Here is a 23395-nt window from a genome sequence, read left to right on the forward strand (position 1 = left end):
TTTGGAAGTTAAGAGCCTCCCTTTATAGAGTGAAAATCAACTTACATCTGGTCTCTTGGAAACCAATGAACTAAATGGAAGAGTATATTACCATACCTGGAAAAGCTCTGTGTTTGGAAAGCGTCTGAGCAACAGGATTAACGAGCAGACTGTGCAAGACGCTATTTAATCCACCTCAGTTGAGTAACTTAGTTTCTCAGACATCCTGAAAGAAGATGGATCATTCAGATTGACCAAGATTGATTGAAGATTGTTATCAAAAGTGTAAACAAATACATAAGAAAAGACTCTTTACTAATGAAATGACTAACAAAATATCTGAGGCACAAGAATAAAATCTCTGACCATCATTTTAGGGTTAGGAAAATGTCCATACCTGTTAAAATTACATGTAAATAATATTATTATTATCATTACTAGCTAAGCTACAACCCTCATTGAATATGCAGGATGCTATAAGCCCAAAGGGCTCCAGCAGGGAAAATAGTCTAGTGAGGAAAGAAAATAAGGAAACACAAGTGTGACCGAGTGTACCTTCAAGCGAAAGAACTCTAACCCAAGACAGTGGTACAATTATGGCACTACCCAAGACTAGAGAACAATGGTTTGAATTTAGAGTACTGTATCCTTCTCCTAAAAGAGGTGCTGACCATAGCTAAAGAGTCTCTTCTATCCTTACCATGTAGAAAGTAGATACAGAACAAATACAGTACAGTAGTTAACCCTTTGAGGAAAAGAGAATTGTTTGGTAATCTCAGTGTTGTCAGGTGTATGAGGACAGAGAAGAATTGGGAAAGAATAAGCCAGACTATTCGGTGTAAGTGTTGGCAAAGGAAAAATGAGCCGTAACCAGCGAGGGATCTAGCATAATACTATCTGGCCAGTGAAGGGACCCAATAACTCTAGCGGTAGTATCTCATTAGATTGAATATGGATAGAATAAGCCGAATGAATAGAGGAAATGGCAGTAAAATTGATAAACGTAGATGGAAATAAAAAAATCAAGGAATATCATTTTGTAATGAAGTTTCTCATGTTTTAAGAACAAGAGGTTTGTTTTTAGGTCAGAACGAATACGATCAAAAGCCAAGATTATTAACGACCAAAATACTACAAATTTTAAAAATAAGTTGTATTTTTCCTAGCTACACAAACCTGAGATCTTTATAAGGATTACCTCTGTTTAGTTACAACAAAATTGATGAAATATCGTGGGGTTAGCAACATTGTATGGTTGCAGATTATTCCCACCTGGCTCAGGGTGTCGGAGCTAGCTCCTTTGTTATCACTCTGTTCTTGGTCAGGACTTGTCGCGTGAATGAGGTGGGAAATATTAATAAACTAGAGGGGCACTCAGTATAGCGCATTCCTCACCACAGAAGCTTGCACTTAAACCTTGACCTTTGACCTTGACATGTATTAATGTGCGTTGATTTTCATACACTCAAATATAAACCAAGTTTGAAGTCACTGTGACAACGATGTACGAAATTGTGGCTGATTACATGAATTGGACATTTTCCTTGACCGTAACCTTCCAAAATTTAATAATTTCCAGCTTTTTTACATAACAGTTCATCCCTGTAAGTTTCATTACCCTACAATTAAAATTATGGCCTGGAAGCTGTTCACAAACAGGGGGTAAAACATAACCTCCTTCCAAATTTATTGGCAGAGGTAATGATTCAAGTTTGCATAGCTAGGAAAATTACAAATTACTTTTGAAATAAGTACAGTAGTTTGTTCCTACGCAAATACAAACGCTTGTCACTTATATGGGAATCTTCCTTAGAAAGTCCTCGGCTATAAAATTTAGGGCGTCTATCTAACCCCTAACCCAAAGTATCCATTCATGCTTGGCTCATGAGAGAACCGAAGAACAGGACACACAGCCTTATTCGAAATAACGGTAAGTGACGGAATCACAACCCAACATAATTGCCCTTTTGTAAGAGCGTGCTAGAAATAGGAATGAATGGCGAGCGATTGTGACGCAGTTCCGGTAGGCCCTGCTGCTTCCTCCGATGCCTTAGATGACCGCGGAGGTAGCAGCAGTAGGGGACTCAGCAGTATGAAGCTTCATCTGTGGTGGAAATGTGGGAGGTTGGGCTGTGGCACCCTAGCAGTACCAGCTGAACTCGGCTGAGTCCCTGGTTAGGCTGGAGGAACGTAGAGAGTAGAGGTCCCCTTTTTTGTTTTGTTTCTTGTTGATGTCGGCTACCCCCCAAAATTGGGGAAGTGCCTTTGGTATATGTATGTATGTATGATCTAACCCCTAACCCAAAGTATCCATTCATGCTTGGCTCATGAGAGAACCGAAGAACAGGACACACAGCCTTATTTGAAATAACGGTAAGTGACGGAATCACAACCCAACAAAATTGGCCTTTTGTAAGAACATCATCAAAGTTACTGGACAATATATCTGCCCACAGTGGGGAGTTTACCTGTATACGCAGTCATCAATGTAGGTATTCCCAAGAGAATAAAGAGGAAACCATTCACTCTACTCTCATACCATAATCGTCGTCGGCGCCCACTCGTGTCCGAGTATTGGGTTCTGTCGTTAGCCATCAGCCTGCTGATGAAGAAGGGTGGAGGAAACGACAGAGTGCCAGTAGCTGGGTATATTGTTTTGGGTGGTCGTGGCTTTGCAACGGCCACGCACACACACTTGGCCCACACCATTTTCACCGCGGCTCAAGACATATGAGACAGGCGGCTTCTCCTATGTTGGTTGCATCGGGCTGCCAGGTTCTTGTTAAGGCCCGCCTTGTTACCTGCCCGACAGGCATTGCCTCTTCCGCCGTCGCTGGGATGCTCCGCCGTTGGGGTCTTGTTTGGTTTGATTTTGGAGTTTTCCTTCTCCCCATACCATAATAACAATGAAGTAATCGATGATGCAACAAAATGCTAGCTGTCCTGCAGGGGCACGGGTCTTTATATAAACTGTTGGGCGGCTACCACAGGACCTAAGGAGAAAGTATCCAGAGACCTATACGAGCAGTCTTTCAAATGATATGCAGTGAAGGTGGTCTACCTTTTCATACACCTGAGCCGAGTACCTGTGTTTCCAAGTGGTTCTTGCAGAATGCCAAGGTTGCAGCAATACCACGGATATCATTATTGTTTCTCAGAGCCAGAATAAGATAGTACTGTACTCTCAGTTTTTCCCTTCTTGTTTTGACCTGTGCATAAAAACAAGTTAGGGATGCCTGGACAAAAGAGTGCAGTCTTCTTTGAGGAAAGACAGACTGCCGTTACAGGACATAATAACAAACTATCTGAATCATCAGTTACTTCCTTGATTGATGAAATAGAAAAGCAGTTAATTCGGTTGTCATTAATGGATTTTGGGTCTTAACAATATGCGGTACCTAAATCTGCCTGATCAAAAGCTACAATGGCTCCACTGTGTGTGTCTTAATCTTCTTTCAACTATGGGAGGTGGTTCCATCTACAGAGGGACTAGACAGTTATGGCATCTACCGGTTACCGTAGCTCTTGCCTAGGCAACCTCACTAAAGGCCTCAGTGTGATGGTAATTGATTTAAAATAAAGCCAATTACACCCATATGATCTGTTAGGGGGACCAAGCTGCACATATACATACATATACAAAGGCATTTCCTCAATTTTGGGGGGTAGCCGACATCAAACAAATGAAACAAAAAAGGGGACCTCTCCTCTCTGCACACTTACTATACCATAAACAATAATGCATGAAAGTAACTGTTGTTCAGTGGCTTAAAAACTCCTAAAAAGATCAGCAAACAATTGTAAGCAGCCTTCAAAATAAGCTGATGGACATGGCCTTATAAAATGAGGAGAAGGACCGACGACTGAGAGACATTACCGGCTGATTGGCAGGAACTTTCAAATGATGGAACATAGGCAAGAAAACACCTCAGCACCAACCCCAATTGCATTACAGGTAATTGGATTCCATCAATCCAAAGTTTCCCAGAAAGATGTCGCTTACCAACTTAAAATAAACAAGGACAAGGCAACCATTAAAGATGGCTGAGAAGATATGAGTCTTTCAGTCAAGAAACATGCCATGTGCCATTTTTAAAAAGTGTCAGAAATCACGATTGAAAATTGCCAATTTTCAATCGCGAATTACTCGGTAAATATAACAGCTAGGAGTTTCATATTTGTTATAAATATAAAATTTGCTACTATATATAACAAATATGAAACTCCTAGCTATTATATTTACCGAGTAATTCGCGATTGAAAATTGGCAAACTTTAATCGCGATTTCTGACACTTTTTAAAAATGGCACTTGGCATGTTTCTCGACTGAAAGACTCATATAATAAAGGAGAAGGCTTAATAAAATCATAACATCAAAAGCAAAGAAGTGCTAAACAAATTTATGGGTATCAAAGCAAACAGTTTACCATGGCAAGAGAGCATTTGAGGTTATTTATATTCTCTTGGCTTTTAAGCCAAAACAAAATCAACACATTCTCGCCCTTCAAGTTACTTCCTTAGACAATTGGAAATTCAACTACAAAGCTTTTCGGAAAATAATGGGCTTTAGTTAAAAATAACTGTGTTGATAGATCTAAGACATAGCACTAAAATCATTATGGAATAGCAACTACTACTCGATGTAAAGTTAGGCTTCAATAAAAGCACCTCCATTAATGAAGTAGCAGCCCAAGGGATTTCTTTAAAGAATAGGTCTACGGTAGTAAATCAATAAAATAACAAATTGACACTTTGAAAAACTAGGAAAACAATATTTCTTTCATATTTTTCATTTTAAAAATGTAATGTGTAATATTTACTCATACTGTATTAATGCCTCCCCTCTGATGGTCCAGCACTTTGCTGCAGTAGAGGGGCTTGAGTGTCTCAATGATGGGCTGGGCAATGGCGGTGGGGTAGTTTATCCACCCTGGCAGGCTCAACCATACCGCTAAGGCCAGTTCTGAGGGACCAGACCAAGACTGGACTCCTATAGGCCTTCTCCTTTATTTAAGATAGGCAAAGACTAGGAGAAGGAAAACTCCAAAATCAAACCAAACAAGACCCCAACGGCGGAGCTTCCCAGCGCCGGCGGAAGAGGGCAATGCCTGTCGGGCAGGCAATAAGGCGGGCCTTGGCATAACAAGAACCCGGCAGCCCGATGCAACCAACATCGGAGAAGCCGCCTGTGTCATATGTCTTGAGCCGCGGTGAAAACGGTGTGGGCCAAGTGTGTGTGCGTGGCCGTAGGAAAGCCACGCCCACCCAAAACAATATACCCAGCTACTGGCATTCTGTCGTTTCCTCCACCCTTCTTCATCTCTTTCTCAGGAGGCTGATGGCTAACGACAGAACTCAATGCTCGGACACGAGTGGGCGCCGACGACGACGACGATTAATGGCTGACATAGCTGAAAGACACACACATGAATCCAAATTCTAAATTAGAAGAGCAAGTATTAGATGTCGAGTAACAGCTCACCTTTATAGAAAAGTTCTTAAAATATACTTGGGTGCATAAATATAATTTTGACTTACAATTTACTTTTCTTGAGCTTGGAAATAAGAATTGCTCCGGTCACTTTCTTATGAAGACGTGCTATTTCTAAATCTCTCTCTGTGGTTGGTTAGAGAAGCTTCCTTTTCAATAGCGAAACACTAGATCCTGCATCAATCAGCGCTCGAATGGACTTACCTGGTAGGACAGTCCTGATGGTTCAGATTCCGAGCTGCCATTAGGATCCCGATAGGGGAAACACGAGCTAACAACCTCATTTGGAATACCGTCGCCTCTGGCCCCTGTCTCTAGTGCTGTGGGGGTGAGGTTGGGGGTACAGAGGGAGGTGCAAGTGCCAGCATGTCCGTTGGGTGTCATTCCATTGTACCTGCTGTCTTGTAAGGGGCTGTTAAACTTCCTGCCCCACCTTTCCTCTGCCTCCTCTTCCTCGGGAATTTGGCAGTGGGTTGTGTAATCGGCGTCATTGACCTCAGATGTCAGGATGCCTGAAAACTTTAAATCAATCAATCAATCAATTCCTGTAAAACATTCTAGATTATTAATATACCCCTCCAAAAGAAGAAACCTTATCATAAATATTACTCAAATTTAGACTTCCTCAATATGGTCACTAATCAGTTGATAAAATAATCACTACGGTACTGTACACTACATACGAGTTCAAATTTGGTCTTGACTGTGTCACTCTAGTTAATAACTGCATTAACCCTTTTACCCCCCAATGCTATTTGGAACTTTCCAACCCTTAACCCCAAGGCTTTTTTCTTTTTCAAGCACGTTTTGCAATATTTTTTTTTAGATTGAGCTGACAGCCTTAATTTTCGTCATAGAGAGGTCAGGTTGGTCTCATTATTTTGGAAAATGCCTGAAGTTTCTCATGAAGTTATCAAAAACATGCAAAAAAATGCAAATAGCAGATTTTTGCAAGGACGTACTAGTACGTCCATGGGGGTTAAGGGATGAGTTTTGTGAAACGTACCAGTGCGTCCATTGGGGGTAGAAGGGATAATACAGTAACCCCAATCTTGTCTACAACTCTAAACAAAGTTCTTATATTATGGCCATATTAAACTTTAGGATGAGTATATATATAGATACCTTCTCTGGGTGTACTGTATACAGTATTACATTGTGATTTTCACAGCTATTTTGTGATTTTATTATTTCAAGTCTGTACATTTCTCAATGTCAAGTTTCATGACTCTTATTACTGCATTCTAATTGGCTTTATAAAACTTATGAGTTATTGCCCTTATATTTCAACCATCTAACATCGCTATAATTTTTTTGATTTAAGAATTACAATGATGTCTCACAGGATTATAATACAGGAGAGGGGGTTCCTAGCCTCCTCGTCCCGTCCCTTTTAGTCGCCTCTTACGACACGCAGGGATACATTGGCGCTATTCTAATTGTTTTTATTCCCCCGCGGCCACAGGGGGCTGTGGCACCCTAGCAGTACCAGCCGAACTCGGTCGAGTCCCTTGTCAGGCTGGGAGGAACATAGAGAGGAGACGTCCCCTTTTTTGTTTCATTTGTTTGATGTCGGCTACCCCCCAAAATTGGGGGAAGTGCCTTGGTTATGTATGTATGTAAGAATTACAATGGAATAAGTACCTGCATACTATTAATTGAAGGAAATGCTGCATCAAAGTTGAACTGAAAAATAGTCAACATCATTCACATACAAAAAGAGAATATTATGTAAGTAGTAAAAAAGGGATTTTGATAAAGGAAAAATCTATTTCTGGGCGAGGGACCTGTGTCGCTCCATGAAATGCTCCTTATAGCACCATTTCTAAGGTGTAAATACTGCTAGATATACCGGAGAAAAAGTTGCACGGAATGCCAGGAATATAACCAGCTCGCTCACCCTTATAAGTTTGCCTTGTCAAAAATTATTTGTTTGCCCATATCAAAAGAAATGAAAATTACAACATTTTGTCTAAGAACAAAATTTTGAGAAAAGTTTCTAACTGAAAATGTTGGTGAATCTATCAAAAACCTTTGACAATTCGTGTCCCAGGAATTCTACCTTCTCGGCCCTGAAAGTGCATTTGTCAAAACGCACTACGAGGCCGTTTTCTTGTGGTCATTTCAACACTGTTCTTACGTGCTGAAAATGTTCGTCCTGGGACTTAGGAAATACCAGGATGTCGACGTATACAGCGCAAAAAGGTAGGTCCCCCAGAATGTTGTCCATTAGGCGCTGGAAGGTGTTTTTTATAATTCATGATCTTAACCTTGACCTATGGTCCAATCTCTTCCAAATTCTAATCAAATTGCCCTTGGATTAAGGCCAATCATCTCACAAAATTTATGATTCGGTAAAATAGTTTTTGAGTTATGCGAATCACAAACACACAAACAGACATACAAACAAATACACATCTATCAAAATATAACCTTCCCAAAAAGTTAGAGAAGGTAACAAGACAGCACTATAATCAAACTGGGCATTAACCCTTTTACCCCCGCTGGACGAACTGGTACGTTTCACAAAACTCATCCCTTTACCCCCATGGACGCACCGGTACGTCCTTGCAAAAAAACTGCTATTTACATTATTTTGCATATTTTTGATAACTTAACTTCAGGAATTTTCCACAAGAATGAGACCAACCTGACCTCTCTATGACAAAAATTAAGTCTGTTAGAGCAATTTAAAAAAAAAAATATATTGCAAAATGTGCTTGAAAAAAAAATGCCTGGGGGTTAAGGGTTGGAAAGTTCCAAACAGCGTTGGGGGTAAAAGGGTTAAGGATCTTGGATATGCCGCAGTTCTCTAAACCTAAAGCATCTTCCAATGGATTAAAAAAATGATTTTGTAAATTACACCTTGGAGCTTATATTGATCAAGTGAAATCTAAATCAGCTGTGTTGGATCATCGGCAGTACAGTGATGCCTCAGGATACGAAAGTAATCCGTTCAGGATACGGTTTCGTATCCTGATTTTTTCGTATCCTGAGTCGCGTTTTACATGTAAATAGCCTAATCCGTTCCAAGCCTTACAAAAAGTCACCTTTTCTCTCATAAACACGCTAAACTGTAGTAATAAACATGCAATGCAGCCATTTCTATCATTCAATAATTAACCCAACCGTTAAAAACAGCCTAATCCATTCCAGAAACCACCATGAGATTATTCAATAATGTTCGCTGTACAGTATGTGTACTTATGGACATGAACACACCAAGAGAATTTCCTTTATTTCTTCAGATCTTTGCTCAGACAGCATCTATAAAGCTTACTAGGCTTCCAGAGGGCTAAAATCACTGCAATATCTTTGATCAAGCAGCTCCAATAAATTGGGAAAAATTGTATTAATTTATGAGCTCGCTCCTAGAACAAATTAAACTCACAAACCATGTTACAACTGTATACTAAAACTAGTAAAATATTTATCCATTTCCTTCAACATTTTGCAAACAAATTCTACAGCACTAACCTTGTACATGAGACCGGGATTCCTTAGTGCTCAGGTAATCGGAAGTTATGCTATTGATATCCCGGGATGCTTCTGACAGCCATTCCTGGAGTTCTTCAACAGCCATGCGGAGGTCTGAACGTTCGCTTTCACAATTCTGTGTTTTCAGAATAACTACCAGGCATAGAGGTGAAAGCGCAGGACAGGACCTAGGAGATGGATATGTACTGATCTATCGTGGAGTAGATGCAGGAATCAGAAAGCATGGTATTGCTATGATCGTAGGACCTAGACTTGCTCCCCATATACAAAAAGTACATTTGATCAGCAAAAGACTTATTAGTTGCACATTTAGAGTAAAGAACACAAATTATAATGTCTTTCAGATTTATGCACCACAGCAAGGCCATACACAAGAGGAAAAAGATACTTTTATGGAACTTTTAGAATTACATTTGGAGGGACAGCCAGAAGGCATCAACCTACTACTAGGAGATTTTAATGCACGGATTGGCTGTGAGAGAAGAGGGATAGAGAGTGTAATAGGCCCATTTGGAGAGGAAACAAGAAACGTTGAAGGAGAAAACCTAATATTTTTTTGCATAAGAAATCTCCTAATGATCATGAATGGATTCTTTAAACATGACAAATTCGTAGATAATTTGTATTTTCCTAACTATACAAATCTATAATCATGCCTAGGTATACCAGTCTTTGAGTGGGAAGCAGTGAAGATTTCTCAAGGTTTACCATGATCCCCAGATCTTGGCAAAGTCTCAGAAGTTTGTCTCGGTGTTAAAGAAGGGTTGACACCGAGTCTGCTAGGATTAACCAGTCGTCCAGATAACGGACGAGACGGATGCCAATCCTGTGTGCCCAAGATGATACTAGGGTGAACATTCTGGTGAAGACGTGGTGCTGTGGAGAGACCGAAGCACAGCACCTTGAACTGGTACTTTCTGTTGTCTAGGCTGAATCTTAAGTACTTCCTTGAAGACGGATGGACTGGGATCTGGAAGTACGCGTCCTTTAGGTCCAGTGTGCACATGAAGTCTTGGGGTCTTACTTCTAGTCTGACCATGTCCGCCGTCTCCATGCTGAACGGAGTTTGTTTGACAAACTTGTTCAGAGCTGAGAGGTCGATGAATGGTCTCCAGCCTCCAGATGCATTCTTTATAAGAAAGAGTCGACTGCAGAAGCCTGGAGATTCGTCGAGGACTCTTGGAGAGCGCCCTTCTTCAACTCCCTTGCCGATCCCATGTCAAGGGAGTTCAATGACACTGGATTCGTTGTCAGGGGAGGTAGAGATGTTATGAACGGGACGCGATATCCTAAACTGATCACGGAGATTGTCCAGGAATCTGGCCCGAGTTGCTTCCACCTGTTTGAGCAACTTTGTAGGCATCCCCCCTCTGGTGGACATGCAAGGGGACAGCCTATCCTAGCGTTTGCGGCCTCGGCTGTTCCCTCTAGGATTCTTGCCGTCCCTGGAGGATTATTTGCCTTTCCTTAGGGCTTAGACACCAAGGTCTTCGCTGCTATTGTCGTCTTAATGGTCTTGACTGGACGGGACTGCTGTGGTGCTGGAGGCTTATAGGGCTTGGATGTTAAAGCCCTATGAAGGAGGGAGTCTTGATGAGACTTCCTCCACCTCTCAGCGGCATGTTCCACATCCTTAAGCTCAAACAAGACGGAACCCTCTAGGGAGGACTGTCTGAGCCTATTGATCTCGGTGCTAGGAACCTTCTGATGGAATCTCTCAGCTACTGCATCCCGACATTTCAGGATGGTATTTGCCCACAAGTTCGAGACTTGGTGGGCCAGAAACTCGATCGTGCGAGTACCTGGGAGAAGGAAGGTTTCCATAGCTTTCCTGGTACGTTCTTTTGAGAAATCCTCAGAACGTATCAGGATACCTAAGGTCCTCAACCAGATATCGAGCCACAAAGTGGCTTGCATAGTACACTTCGCAACTTTCTCCTGGTTGAGGATCTCGGCTGCCGAGAATGAGACCTGCCGGTTGGAGAGTCTCTCAAGAGGGACTCCCCTGGTTAGCTCATCCAGCGAGAAAGAGCTAAACAAGGCTCCTCAAGGATCTCTAAGTAACTCCGCTGCTGTACGCGAGGAGGTGAGAGGAGCTTGTTGGTGGCTCCAGAATGGTTGGAGGAGGACATCTCGGAGAGCTGTTGTGAGATCTTGTCCCTGGTACTCTTAACCCCTTGCCAAAAAGCATGGTCTGACTCTTGCTGGTCTCCTCCTGCTGTAGGATTTGCAGTGAAGTCTCCTTCTATCCCCAAAGGCTCTTCTTGGGGAGAGTAGCGGACATTCTCTGAGTGGCTAGCTGGCTCCATCCTAGTCCTAGTAGAGGACTTCGGCAATGTTTTGGAGTCCTACATCCTTCCCAGGAAGGAATCTAAGGACTCCAAAACATTGCCGAAGTCCTCTATCCTCTACTAGGACTAGGATGGAGCCAGCTAGCCACTCAGAGAATGTCCGCGACTCTCCCCAAGAAGAGCCTTTGGGGATAGAAGGAGACTTCACTGCAAATCCTAGAGCAGGAGGAGACTAGCAAGAGTCAGAACATGCTGTAGGACTCCAACATTAACGAGGGTGGCATGTTCCTTTCAATCTCCGATTGAGTAGACCCCTCGGTGCGAGGAGAGGTTTCCCCATTGGTGCAATGGGGGAAAGTCTCTCTTCGCGTGATTCACTTGGGGACGGGAAATCTTCGTCCTAAATGGAAGGAGAGGCAGTCTGAGGAAAAGAAGGAACCTGCCTTGAAGGTCTGCGTGGAGTCAGTTTCGCCCTTGGGGAAGTGACCGCATCAGGAACTCCTCTTTTTCTCTTCAAAGGGGTAGAAGAAGCCATGGTTTTGTGTTCCAATTCAGAGAAGACAACCTTGAAAGCCTGCGTTATGGGTCTGATCAGTGCACCGAAACCAGAGCTGTTGGCTGACAGATGCGCTGTCAGACATACCCCTTGAAGGGACAGGGATTGAAGGATCCCTGAGAGGAGTCCCCATCATTGGTGAGTTCGCCTGTGGTGGCTTTGGGATCCTGGACCCCTCTGGATGTTTCCCTTCTCCCACAATGCACGGTGGTATGCGCTCGCGGGAAGGGGAATGAGGCGATGGCGACCTTGCCGTGCATAGTTTAGTAGTCTCGCGCGCGGGATGATATTGACGCTCGTACGAGGGAGAATATCGGGGCTAGCGCGCGGGCGCGCAGGATTAATACGTTGAGTGCGCGGGCGTGCAGGAGAGAGTTCACGCGCATCTATACCAGCTGTAGGGTGCGCTTGCAGGAAAAAGATCCCTAGCACGCGGGCGCGCAGTTGAATCATGTGGGGCGAGTGAGAGAATGTTGGCGCGCATCCTTTGGAGCGGATGGGCGAGCGTGCGCACGTATCCTTAGCTGGAGCCTTGTTAGGCCCATGTAGAAATGACGACGGCAGGTCGGCAGGTCTGTCGGATGGAAGGTCAACGTGTTCTTTAAAAGGACGACCTTCCACCGAAGGCGATTCCGAACGATCTGCAGAAAGGTCCAGGACAAGTGCAGGAGCAGTGATAGATAATTGGTCTCGAAGCTCCTCTGCGGTGGACTACATCGAAGATGTTGAACCAAAGAGGCGTCTCCTCACCGCAGGTGAAGGAAGGCCTCTTAGGGTGAAGAGGAAGGCGAGCCTTCAGACGAATGCGCCCTCTGGGGGCCGTTGGATCAGCAAGTTGACCTTCTGCAGTCCTCCAAAGAGGAGTCTCTGTAAGTGAACTCCCCTGAGGGGGAGAAACACTAGCAGGAGAGACTGACGATGGACTTAGTTTCCCCTCATAGGTTGAACAGGAAAGAGAGAAATTAGGCCGTCAGCTACCATTGAGTTTGGAGAGGCAAAGGTGATGGGTGATACCGCATGGGATACCTCTGACACCACAACGTCGACAAGAGACATAAGATCAACCCCTGACGGTGACGAAAATTGCGTGACAGCGGCACCCAATCGGATGTAGTTAAGCAAAACCTCCTTGGAGGGCGAACCCGTAAGCCCCAAGGAGGACCAAAGCTGAAATAAGGAGGTTAGTGACATATCCTCCCCCAGGGGTGAGAGGTGGAGCTGCTTTGCTAGGGGAAGCAACGTCATCTCTCGAGTCCCAAGGTTGGTAAAATATACATCGGTCTACGCTACCACTCGACGGTCTCTCGAAAGGGACCGACCAAGTGGTAGGAGCTTCAGAAGAGGATTCGACAACGGAAGAAGAGGCCTTGGGTTTTTCTCCTTTCGAAGCAAACTTCGAAGGAGAAATATCCCGTTTGGACTTCTTCTTCCGTCATCGCGAAAACCTCTCCCAATGGGAGGTAGACCACTCCCTACACTTGTTGTTGCCATCACACCGTTGGCCCCTACAAGAAGGACAAAGGGCGTGAGGATTAGTCTCGACCGCCGACATGAATGTTCCACAGGAGCGGTCGGGAAACCCAGGGAAGGTGCGCATGATCGCAGAGGCCAACTTCACATATACAGAACTAGAAAAAGAAAAGGCAAAAGCAATTAAAGGGCTGCCAAATGACGGCGAGGATGAAAGCAGGCACGTCCGACCACCATACGAGCCGAGAGCAAAGTGAGCTCAAGCACAGGTGTGTGAGAGGGGGGGGGTGCAAGCTACCCTCCCCTACCCCCGCTACCTAGCGGTGTGGGGAGTAAATCTTCGTTAGAATTTAATGGCTCGTCATTTCAGCTAAGCCGAAAGTAATACCCCTATTAAATAGCGTGGTTTGTATTCCAGTTACGGAACAAACCAGGACTCACACAAATACTAGAGGTAGTAGGTTGGCCAGGGCACCAGCCGCCCGTTGAGATACTACCGCTAGAGAGTTAGGGGGTCCTTTGACTGGCCAGACAGTACCATATTGGATCCTTCTCTCTGGTTACGGTTCTTTCCCTTTGCCTACACAGACACCGAATAGTCTGGCCTATTCTTTACAGATATTCCTCTGTCCTCATACACCTGACAACACTGAGATTACTAAACAATTCTTCTTCGCCCAAGGGGTTAACTACGGCAAAGTAATTGTTCAGTGGCTCCTTTCCTCTTGGTAAGGGTAGAAGAGACTCTTTAGCTATGGTAAGCAGCTCTTCTAGGAGAAGGACACTCCAAAATCAAACCATTGTTCTCTAGTCTTGGGTAGTGCTATAGCCTCTGTACCATGGCCTTCCACTGTCTTGGGTTAGAGTTCTCTTGCTTGAGGGTACACTCAGGCACACTGTTGTATCTAGTTTCTCTTTCTCTTGTTTTGTTGAAGTTTTTATTGTTTATATAGGAAATGTTTATTTAAATGTTGTTACTATTCTTAAAATATTTTATTTTTCCTTGCTTCCTTTCCTCACTGAGCTATTTTCCCTGTTGGGGCCCCTGGGCTTATAGCATCCTGCTTTTCCAACTAGGGTTGTAGCTTAGCATTTAATAATAATAATAATAATAATAAAGATGGAATCAAACCACAGGGCAGTATGATAAAAAATCAGTAATTGATTATGTCGTTATATCAGATAAGAGGCTTGTAGAAAATGTTAAAGTATTGCCTGGAGTCTCCCTTGATTCAGATCATAGACTAGTCATAGGAAAAATTTACATTCCTCCCATAAGAACAGAGCAAACAGAGAAGAGAAAAATGATAAAAACAGAATCCTTGAAAGACCCAGTTATCAAAATGAGATTTCAAAACAAGTTTACAGAGAGGTTGCAATACCTGGAGCAGCGGGATTGGAAGGGACAAAAGGAGAGTGCCTTGGATGTAGGGGAGAAGGAACTTGGCTGTAGGTTTGTTGGAGGTACTAGGAAAAGACGTACAACTTGGTGGAATGACGAAGTAAAAGGTGCAATAAAGATGAAGAACAAAATGCACATGAAATGGAAGAAAGAAAGGAACCAACAGACAAGAGAAGAATATGTATCTTCTAGGAATCAATCAGAAGAGATTAAGAGAAGATCACGGATAAATGCAATATAATATAAAGGATGAAAATGGAAACATTATTGGCACGGCTACAGAACTTAATGTAAAATGGACTACTTATTTCAATAGGTTACTAAATGTAACTACAGAAGGAAATGAAGAAGAATATCTCTTTCAATTTGACAGAGAAAATAGGGAGGATGTGATTACTTATCATGAGTTTAAAAATGCTTTGAAAGAGATGAAAAATGGGGAAATCCCAGGGTATGATAATATACCAATTGAGTTATTCAAAGGGGGAGGGGATATTATATGACCTAACCTTGTCATTCTGGTTAGAGAGCACAGTTACTGAAAACTGGGGAAAACATATCTCTGTACCCCTTTATAAAGGTAAAGGTGATTCAGGCAAATGCGAGAATTATAGAGGTATAACGCTCATATGTCATGCAGCAAAACTTTATGAGAGGATTTTAGAAAAAAGGGTGCGAAACATCATTGAACCTCAGCTAGGCGAAGAACAGCATGGATACAGAAAGGACAGAAGTACATCAGATCTCATATTCGCCTTGAGGCTTGTTATTGAAAAATCATGGGAATACAATAGGCCACTGTATATAGCATTTATTGACTTGGAAAAGGCATATGACTTGGTACCTAGGAACAAATTGTGGTGTTTAGGAGAGGTTTATGGACTCGACGGTAGATTGGGAGCTGCAATAAAGAGCACGCACGAACCATGTATGAATAATGTAAGGACTGGATACAAGAATGAAAATTGGTTTAGAGTAACAACAGGTGTTAAGCAGGGAAGCGTTCTTTCCCCACTCTTGTTCATTGCATATATAGATGTAATTATAAGAAGTTTTAAGGAAAGAATAAATATCTCGGGAGACAACATGATTTTTGCTGATGATATTGCTTTCTGGACATATGATCGGGAAAAACTATCAAGAGCATTGATAGCCTTGAATGATGGTTTAACAGAAGCCGGACTGAAGATGAACATTAAAAAAAAACAGAAATATTAACCCTTTTACCCCCAGGCTCTTTGGAAATTTCCAACCCTTAACCCCCAAGGGTTTATTTTTTCCCCAGGACATTTTGCAGTATATTTTTTTTAAATTGCTCTAACAGCCTTAATTTTTGTCATAGAGAGGTCAGGTTGGTCTCATTCTCTTGGAAAATGCCTGAATTTTCTCGAAAAATTATCAAAAATATGAAAAAATAATTTTTTATAGCATTTTTTTGCAAGGACGTACCGGTACGTCCATGGGGGTAAAGGGATGAGTTTTGTGAAACGTACCAGTACGTCCTTTGGGGGTAAAAGGGTTAACAATCAACAAACAAAAACAAGCTCCAACGAACATCATGATAAGGAATACAGTAATTAAGTACACCAACGCATTCAAGTATTTAGGGTGTATGTTTACAGACAACGGCTATAAGAACAAAGAAGAATTTACTGAACGAATAAAGAAATATAATAAATGCTGTGGAGCACTCTATCCAATTATGAGAGATGCATACGTACCTATAGAAGTAAAGAAAACCACTACACTAATTTGTATTTTTATTAACTATACAAACCGAAGTCCCTTTATAGGCATAGGATTTCAGTGAAGCTGAAAACTCAGCTATTGAAATTCATAGAGGTGTCAGTGCCCCTTCCCACCCCCTGCCACCTCACATATTAGCCACTTTTACCTTCAACTAGGACTTAGGGGTGGATGAGGCAGAAACTATAGCTTTAAGGACTCGGGTTTATATACCGTTGTTAGGAAATATACGAATGACTTTAATTAATGACATTCTTACAAATATACAAAACCCTTGTCCCTTAATAGGATACTTACCCTTAGGATGGTGTTAGTCCTATAAGAAAACTGATTGGCTTAAAATCCATGTTGCATAAGATTTTTCATAACTCTGACCATCCTTTACATTCAGATCTCCCTGGACAATTCTATCCTGTTCGTAATACTAGGCAGGCTGTTAATTCTAATAGCCAGTCCTTCTCCATCACGAGGCTCAATACTACGCAGTACTCTAGAAGTTTTATTCCAGCTGTTACCAAGTTGTGGAATGATCTTCCTAATCGGGTGGTTGAATCAGTAGAACTTCAAAAGTTCAAAGTTGGAGCAAATGCTTTTTTGTTGACCAGACGGACATGAGTCTTTTATAGTTTATTTATGACATTTTTGTTTTTGATGCTGTTAATAGTTTATATATGACATGTCTGTTTTGACGTTGTTACTGTTTTTAGAATGATTTATTGTTAATTTGTTCTCTTCATTTATTTATTTCCTTATTTCCTTTCCTCACTGGGCTATTTTTCCCTGTTGGAGCCCCTGGGCTTATAGCATCTTGCTTTTCCAACTAGGGTTGTAGCTTGGATAGTAATAATAATAATAATAATAATATCAAAACATTCGGACCTAAGGAGGAGCGAGAGCGTTGACTCCAATTCACCTTCAATGACCTGAATTCCGAATATTAAGCTAGGTTTCTACCATTAGACTGACGATCAGGGAAGAACATATATTCCCAAGGGATCTGATGTCTTCAATGTAAGCCTAAAGTAAAGCTATTGGTTTACATTACTATCCATCCTCCCTCTCGGCAGGAGGATGAGGAAAACATTTCTATAAGAACCTAAAATACAGTGGAATAGTTACTCGATATGGTAGCTTATCTGCATCAAGATCTGATCCAGCGACACATCTGTTCAACTGCTGCACCCCCAAGGATGGACGAGGAAACTAAAAAAAAAGCTAGACATTCTTACTCCCGTCTTAGTCAAGATGCTTCTTGTCCTACGAGGGAGCTAAGAACATTCCTGTACACAACTCACTAAGCAGAAAACGTATCAAATGACTTGTGGGTGCATTTCCTAAAGGCGAACCTCATGCCTCCTCCTCTAACATCGTGAGTACAAGCCTGTGATGGTTCCTCTGGTTCCCTGACTGCCTGGGTTTGTGCTCCATTTAAAAGTAATAATAATAATACAGTAATCCCTCGCCATTTCGCGGTCTCAGTGCATCGCGGATTTTCAAAAATATTCATAAAAAATTAGAAAAAATGGTGCGAAAGTTACGCGGGCGCTAGCAGGAGGCAGAGAGTACAGTAGAACATCAGGTATCAACACGGAGATGACGCGCAACTTAATATCCACCTCTGATTTGTTGGCCATCTCGGCTCCAGAATCTCGCAAGCTGATTGGCCGAGCCACCGAGACACTTTACCCAGCATCTCTTCCTGCCGTGCGCCATGCGAAGGGAGACCGCATTCATTGTTCTCTCTCGCTTCGCTTGTGTTCCTTAGTCTTACTGCGTGGAATTTTTAGCTGTTTTCTTGTGCTTTTTGGTGTAAAACAGTGCTTGTGACACCCTTAAAAATGGCTCCTAAACGTCCTCTACCCTCTACATCCTCTAGTGAACCCAAGAAGAAGAGATTAATGATGACGGTGAACGAGAAAGTGAAATTATTGGACATGCTTAAGGCAGGCAGTAGCTATGCGTCTGTTGCCCGCATTTACAGAGTGAATGAATCGACGGTTCGCTACATAAAAAAAGATGAAATGAAAATACGTAAAACTGCCACAATAACGTTCTCCAAGGACACTAAGGGCGTTGTGACTCCTCGTAACAAGACGATTGTACAAATGGAGAATATGTTATCAACGTGGATATCACACAGTCGGGAAAAGATTAGTCTCGATACCAACATAATTCGAACTAAAGCCAAAACCCTGTATGATAGCCTAGTTTCTGAAGGAAAATCTAACGAAGACGACGAAGGTGATGATGACGACGAAGATGATGAGCCTGCCCCACGAGAAAAGCATGGTTTTGTTGCCAGCAAGGGCTGGTTCAAGAAATTAAAAAAGGAGGTTTGTCCTTCACAGCGTTCCTTCGTAAGGGGAGGCTGCCTTGGCAGACCAAGAGGCAGCTCTTCGTTACGTCGAGGACGAGTTCCCGAAATCAATTAAAGAAGGTGGCTATTTCCCGGAGCAGGTGTTCAATATGGATGAGACTGGCCTCTTCTGGAAGATGATGCCGTCCCGGACGTTCCTTTACAAGGACGAAGTAAAGAAGCCAGGGTTCAAGGCCCACAAAGATCACGTCAATCTCCTCATGTGCGGAAATGCCGCGGGCTTCATGCTCAAGCCCAGCTTAGTTTACAAGTCATTGAATCCTCGGGCTTTGAAAAACAAAAACAAAGCCTTGCTGCCCGTCTACTGGATGAGTAATAAAAAGGCATGGATATCTAAAGCCCTCACACTCGACTGGTTCGTGAACTGCTTCATCCCACAGGTGAAGCTGTAACTCGCAGAGAATGGGTTGCACTTTAAGGTTCTCCTCTTGATGGACTGTGCAGGCGGACATACAACGGATCTGCATTATGACGGGGTCCAAGTGGAGTTCCTGCCTCCCAACACCACTTCCCTCATACAACCAATGGATCAGGGGGTCATTCGGGCCTTCAAGGCCCTCTACATGAGGTCCACGATGGAGGGCCTCATCTCCTCCATCGATGAAGACGACGAGGATTTCAGCCTCAAGAGAAATTGGCGGTAATATAATACTTCAACGTGCCTGGCCAACATTCAGAAAGCTCTTAATGAGATGAAACAACAAACATTGAATGCAAGTTGGAGAAAATTGAGGCCAGACGTTGTTCATAACTATGAGGGATTTACGCCAGATGAAGTTCACCACTCTGCCGTAGATAAGGCTGTGAGACTGGCACGGTTAGTAGCCGAAGAAGGTTTCTCTGACATGACGACGGATGACGTCAACTCACTGATAGAGTGTCACTAGGAGCCCCTAACCGGCGAGGACCTTGTCGAAATGACAAGATTAGCGAGTGAGGAAGAAGAAGAGGCAGACGACGTCGGCGACAATGCTAAAGAATGTGTCTTACCGTGGACAACCTGCAAGAGCTCTGCAACAAAAGGCGTAGAAAATTGATGATAATATGGTCAGAGCCATCGAATTTAGTAACCGTATTGACGGTGTAATGGCGTTGTACAAGAGCATCTCTGCTCAGATAAAAGAACGTCAACAACTTCCCATCACGATGTTCCTAGTGCGCTGAAAACCTTCTGCAGAAGCATCAGATACTCCTGCTGCCTCTCTGGCTTCCCACCCAGCCACTACGCCGCCTCCTACAGTTTCTCCAGCTCTATTGGAAGCTGTGGTTGACGATGAGGCGTCACCTGAGGAGCAGAATTGACATGAATACGCCAAAATTATAGTTAAAACTTGCAGAAAATGTTTTTATGTTGAACAGGCTGACATGAGTCTTTTTATAGTTTATATTTGAAATATCTTTTTTAATGTTGTTATTGTTTTTAAAATATTTTATTTTTATTGTTCATTACTTCATATATCATTTATTCATTTCCTTTCCTCACTGGCCTATTATTATTATTACTAGCTAAGCTACAACCCTAGTTGGAAAAGCAAAACACTATAAGCCCAAGGGCTCCAACAGGGAAAAATAGCCCAGTGAGGAATGGAAATAAGGAAATAAATAAACAAAAGTAATGAACAATTAAAATATCTTAAAAATATTAAAACAGATATTTCATCCATAAACTATAAACAGACGTATATCAACCTGTTCAACATAAAAACATTTTCTACAAGTTTGAACTTTTGAAGTTCAAACTTGGGTGCTTCGAAAGTTTCTAATGACGATAGCTGGTGAAATGAGTTGTGGTAGTCGCCACACAGACTGCTCCAAATACACAAAATCCAACTTAAACAGCATCTAATATCAGAAAAACAGAGGAAAATACAAATTTTGTACATGACTGTCCCATCATTGTACACAGAAAACCTAACCTGTATAGTTATCAACCCAAAACTGATGCAGTTTTCCTAAAAAATAACCATTTAAAAAACACGTTCCAGCAAATGCAGCAAAAAATATTGTAAAAACACAGGAAAACGCACATTTTGTACGTAGGTGTCCCATCATTTTACACACAAAACCCCACAATAATTGTATTTTGTGTATTTGGCCCCAAAAACCAGTTATAATCACCCTAAACAACAAACACATTCGTCATTAACGTATTTCAATATTGCAAAAACCATAATGAAAAATGCAACATTTTAAAGGGACTGTTCCAACATTCTACACAGCAAACCCGACGTTAATTTGCGCCACTGTAGTTAACCTAAAAATCCTTCAGCTTAACTATACCATAGGAGCCTTTCTATATCAGCGGCCAGTTCCTCCCGAGTGCCCTAACCTGACCTCCAGGCTGTGCCCTAACCTGACCTCCAGGCTGTGCCCTAACCTGACCTCCAGACTGTGTCCTTACCTACTTAACTAATGGGGGGCTAACGCCCCCTGCGACCCCCCTTACACTGCTGTATTCTTAGCCGGCCGACATCATCCATACAGGTGGCCGCTATCACACATACACCCCTTATCAGTGCACCGTTCCGAGAGGGAACGGAGTCACCAAACTGATATTAAGTCATTGGGGTGCCAAAGTATAGCTACCTTCCTACATTGGGTTAGCGGTGCAAGGGTAAATATAAGCCAGTTATATGAAAATAATAATAATACCAGTTCCCTAGTTAAACTATACAGGTAATTTACTGCATATAACCATAATAAAACCGAAACATGATATATGATAATAATATTTATCGATTAGCTTCTTAAAATATTATTATACAGCTAAAACTACATTTGAGAACCTACCCACCACCGTATGACTATTTTCGATCTAGCCTGAACTATTGGCTTTTCCCTGCTACAGTACGATTGAATATTATTTACCAATTATATATTGATATATATAAGATTAAACTGTTATAGAGGAAATTCTGTTAATAATGAAATAATTAACACCTTTTTGTGGCCAAAGGTTAAAACGATCGTAAGCGGGACAAGATCTTGGGGACAGATTCAAGTATAATTCAACGAATTTAAGTCTATAATCTTTATATTTATCATAAATTCATTTTATAAAGTATTACAAATATTGAAATTACTCTTACCTATTCATTTCACATTTAAATAAAGCACTGTACAAGTGAAACTGCTTTTTAATCCTGCTGCTGAGGATCAACAAAGTTTGTTTTTGTTTACATTCATTCTGGTATCCAATACCGGGAAGAAAAGTAAAAAGGTTTTAACTTCTAAATTTATTTTACGTTTTTTAAATATATATTTATGCTTTATTTGAGTTTATATACTTGTTTAAAGGTTTTTATATAAATTTTTAGTTCGTTTTATTTATTTTATGTCTCGCTATGTGAAAATACAATACGAAATATGAAATATTAATACATATGTTGGCATTATTTGGGCCAACCGAACAAAGGCCATTTTGTGTATTGTAATGCAGTTTCCAGTATATTATCATTACTTTATCCACAATAATGAAATAAATTTAGTTATTTTAATACAATAAATATTTTATTCTATTACAATAATTACTTTATTATAACATTTTGATAAATTTATGCTAAATTATATTATTCACATTTAAGGTACACTACTATTTCTCATTTCTGGCTAGAATGATTTCATAGCTTAGCTTATTGTTCAGTCTCCATACATATATAAACGAAATCATCATTATTTTGATTAAATGTACATTATATTATGCATAAATGACCAATATTACATTAAAATGCAATGTTCAATCCATATATATGGGTTTAGTTATTTCAATACAATGGGAAAAATTTATATTGATACGTATAGAACTGTATAGGCCTATATATAATCATATAAAACACATATTCGCAGAGTATACGTTAATGTATGTGCTGTCCTTCATACATTATTATATGTCTAAGATATTTCAAAAAGGTTCCATAAGTCAGCAAATTGATATTTTTCATTCTTGTCCAAAAACAAAAGGAACTGTGACCCTTCTTTTCTCTCTTCTAAATCATCTCATTACTTTACTATCAAGGCTCATATATTCAGTTCTTAATTAGGTAAAAAATCAGCTGTTATTCCTTTAATGATTGTCAAGTTTTGTTATTCTTTTCTTTATCAGTTTCCATGTTTCACAATTCAACCATTTCTTTCGTTTTACTCCAATTCACTGTCTGATTGTGATGTTAGCAGATTCTTGAAAGATTTAAACTTATTTTACAATGAATATTCGAATCTATTTCTATCTCATCATCAGGTAACATTTTTAAGACTGAAAATCTGTTTTGGCATTACAACAATCCTTTTCACTGCTTGTGTTATCTTAGTATTTCAATGTCATATCTGGGAATCTGTGAGGTAGGTTTGCATTACTTTTCCTGGTCTTCAACTTGTCTCTCTAAGTGTAGAGACCAAAATTTTTCGTTTCTTCCTATATCAAGTCTCTGTCCTGATCTGTCATCCAGCAGTGACTTATCACATTACATATTTATTGCTAAATGGTCAATTTGGTTACGATATTTTCTACAGATATATCAAAGTATGCTTTTGTATATCTGTGTTCAAGCAGTGGGTTCCCTATTATCAGTTAATTTGCATAAAAAAA

At 41.3% G+C, this 23395-nt stretch overlaps 1 long non-coding RNA gene across 1 annotated transcript; it reads right to left on the reverse strand.

Annotated features, from left to right (window-relative positions):
• Positions 1–96: 96 nt before the first annotated feature.
• LOC137637394 (uncharacterized) lies at positions 97–21985 on the reverse strand. Its single transcript, XR_011043614.1, has 3 exons — positions 21900–21985; positions 5675–5982; positions 97–205 (listed from the first exon to the last, which is right to left on the reverse strand). It is a non-coding gene; the product is annotated as an uncharacterized lncRNA (long non-coding RNA).
• Positions 21986–23395: the final 1410 nt, after the last annotated feature.

Source organism: Palaemon carinicauda, unplaced genomic scaffold, assembly GCF_036898095.1.
Source record: "Palaemon carinicauda isolate YSFRI2023 unplaced genomic scaffold, ASM3689809v2 scaffold70, whole genome shotgun sequence".
Classification (NCBI taxonomy): Eukaryota; Metazoa; Arthropoda; class Malacostraca; order Decapoda; family Palaemonidae; genus Palaemon; species Palaemon carinicauda.